General features: G+C 51.3%; 1 protein-coding gene across 1 annotated transcript in view; it reads right to left on the bottom strand.

Annotated features, from left to right (window-relative positions):
• CUNH11orf54 (chromosome unknown C11orf54 homolog) overlaps positions 1-2,762 on the bottom strand; it is a 17,926-nt gene extending 15,164 nt beyond the window's left edge. The window contains exon 1 of the mRNA XM_012517735.2: positions 2,679-2,762. The gene's annotated coding sequence lies outside the window, so the exon portion shown is untranslated. The remainder of the gene's footprint in view (positions 1-2,678) is intronic.
• Between the last annotated feature and the right edge of the window lie 489 nt (positions 2,763-3,251).

The following is a 3,251-nucleotide window of genomic DNA, read 5'->3' as shown; positions in this document are numbered from 1 at the left end:
CAATCTTTCGGCTTCAGCCTCTTAGGGTACTAGGATTACACCTGTGTACCACCATGTCTAGAGATGGTTCCTAGTTCTGACACTTCCAAACTACATAGCCTCCATAAGGATGCTACTGCATAAATTCGGGACTTAATATTCCTTTTTTTTTTTTTTCCTTAAGAAATGGAACCTCCCTCTGTGGCCTGGAACATCTAGGCTAAAAGTTTTCCTGCTTCAGTGTCTAGAGTAGCTGGAACAGGCAGCATTTAGAACTTCATGAAATACTAGTGTTTACTTTTGGTTATTTAGTGTACCCAATCTGGTCTCCTAAATATAAATAACTAGATAATGGGCCCAAAATAATTTATTAATCATACTTCACATCTTTTTTATATTTATCTTTTTATTTTTTAAAGAGAATAAAAGTGCTAACAAAAAACATTAGAAACAATACAGAATTTCACTAAACAAAATAATAGGAATTCAACAATGGTTGTTAAATTGCATAATGTTGTCTTCAAATTAGTTGTTTAGATTACCAGAATAAAGCAAGCAAAATTGGTTTAAAAAGTTGAGAAATTAAAAAGAAAATTTAAGCATTAACTGCTCCTTTCAATAGACCAGCAGAAATCAACAGTATACAAGACTTGTAGATTTAATAACCAAATTCAGTAACGTAGCAGGCTACAAAGACAGCACGCAAAAACAAGGGGTGGGGCCAGCTCGGAGTGTGGCGCTGGGGTCCCTGCGCTTGCTTAAACAGATGCTTAGACTGCTGAACTATCTCGCCGGCTTTCCCCTTTGTTTTGTTTTTTTATTTTATTTTATCTTTAACATTTATTTATTGTGTGTGTGTGTGTGTGTGTGTGTGTGTGTGCAGTTCAGCCCACCAGGGGGCGCGGCTGGCTGGCATGTGGCGCTGGGGGATCGAACCGTGGTCCCTGTGCTTTGCCAAGCTTGTTCCAAGTAGGTGCTTTAGACCACTGAGCCATCTCTCCAGCCCCTCCCCTTTGTTTTGAACAGTCCTGCACTTGCATCTGCACCAAGCCTTACACATTACATATGAAGCCTGCTCCCCATGTGGCAGCAATGGGACACACGCAGACACCCGGGCCTTAAGGTAGTTGTCCAGTCTGTGGATGGAATGCAGCGGACACTGCCTACAGCACGGCGTTTCTTAATAACTGTAACTGGTTAGTATTTGGAGTGAAGAGTCATTACTTTCAAGGTCTGTCCAATCCTAAAAAATGATAATGAGGGGCCAGCAAAATGGCTTGGCAGTGAAAAGCGCGTGCTTAGGCAAGCGCGCTGGGCTGTTCGCGGTACCACATGCTGCCAGCTCCCCTCCCAGACTGAGTGCGCCAAAAAAAAAAAAAGTATAAACTTGGAATAGCTAGCTTTACTAATTTCATATGATACCAGAGGTCTGAGAGTGTGTGTGTGTGTGGGGACCCAAAACAGCTTATTTTTTAACTACTTTTGGGAGAAAGTCAATCAACCTAAATGAGTTTTAACTTTCCTTTTATTTACCTATTATTTTTGGGGGGGCAGAACCGGGGTTTGAACTCAGGTCCTTGCGCTTGCCAGGGAAGCGCTGATTCCACTGAGCCATCTCCCCAGCCTAAACCGTTTCCTTTTAACGGAGCAGCTGCTCAAGAGTTCAGAAGGGGGGAAAATCTTGTATCTTGGGTGACAGGTTAACAACCACGGACGTCGCGGACTTGCAGCTAAGCGTTAACGGTGTGCCTTTTGCTGTAGGACACGATGCCTTCTACTCTCGGGCATCAACCTGCCCTCACATTTTCTCAACATCCGTCCTCACCGCAAGTCCTCGACCTCTGAGCGCGGCTCCAGGAGCACGCACTCTGCTTTAGAATAACCCTGCGGCGGTCAGCAGTTCAGACGCCCTGCGGGCCTCGCCAGCCCGGTGGTTCCCTCCAGGCCCATCTAAAGTCAGAATTTCCCCTCCCCACGTCAGGGCGGAGACTCAGTCAAATGGACAGCTACCGCCTCCATCCCTCTCCAGACGCTAGAGAAACAAAAGGCCAACCCTGAACTCCGAGCACTTCAAGGTTACTTTCGGGCGCTAGGTCCGAGCTCCATTTGATACTCATCCAAGTGTACTTCAACCTCAAACCTCCAAGGATGGGCCGCTGCGTCAAACTCGCTCTCTCACTCCCGCGTGTAAGCTACACTTTCCTTGAGTAAATCCGGGCCTCTCGTACTGCTTCTGTGTCCTGCTCGGTTCTTTGGGCTCCAGGGAACCGGGCCATCGGTGAGGCCGAGACCCGAGTCCTGCCACGCCGTGGAGTCTCACGGCCTCGGTCGTGCAGCCTTGCCTGGTATTTTAGGGCAAGTAACGCGTGCGACGCCGCCGCCGCCCGCTGCAGGAGCCTGGGGACCGCACCTCGGTGCAGCGCGGGAGCAACCGTGAGAACAATCACCTGTTCCCGCCCCTTCGGCTCCCGTGCCCCCAAGCACTTTTTCTCTTTTTAGACAGAGTGGGGCTCGAAGCCACGGCCTTCCAAGGAAGTGAAGACAGGAGGGAGCTCACTGAACTGCTCAGGCTGGGTTCGAATCTGCGATCCTGCCTCAGCCTTTGGAGCGCTGAGATCACACAGACCTAAACGTGCGCCACCACACCTGGCCCCGCAAGTGATTGAGTTGGCCTGAAAGGCCTCGACTATTACACTTACCGAGCAGCGGCACGGAAAGTGCTCACACCTCAGTCCTTAAGCTGTGTGTGTGGGGGGCACCTTCGGGATCTGTATTTAAACACTCAGGCCCCGCCCACTCAGATCGCCCCGCCCCCGCGGAATCAAAAGGCGCTCGCGCCTCCCGTTTCCGCCCAGTGCACTTTGCGCTCTGCACCCGAGTTCTATCGCGAGATTTCATTTCCACTATTAACGGGGTCGCAAGGCCGAGGCGTTCTTTCCGGCGGCGCAGTAGAAGAAGGTAGGTGGCCAAGTGCGATTTGGGGGCTGACGTTGTGCGGGCAGTGGGGAGAAGGGCGCATCCTCCGTGCTCCGCGGCGAGACGTTCCTGGCCCTCGGCAGGCCAGCGTAGCCGCGTGCTGCGAGCTACTGTGGGCGAGGTTCGAGCGTGGGAGGCGGCCGGGGCTGCGCGGGCCTTGCTGGAGCTCAGGCGGTCGCCGTGCGTGGCAGCTCGGGATATCGGAGATGTGGGTGCTAAGACCCAAGTCTAGGCTGGTTACCCTTCCATCGGTCTACTCGGCCTATGTGCCCCTCGGGGTCCGCTGTTGGGGCCTC

Source organism: Octodon degus, unplaced genomic scaffold, assembly GCF_000260255.1.
Source record: "Octodon degus isolate 3935 unplaced genomic scaffold, OctDeg1.0 scaffold00209, whole genome shotgun sequence".
Lineage (NCBI taxonomy): Eukaryota > Metazoa > Chordata > Mammalia > Rodentia > Octodontidae > Octodon > Octodon degus.
Note: the sequence above shows the minus strand (reverse complement) of the source record. Positions and strands in the feature narration are given on the sequence as shown.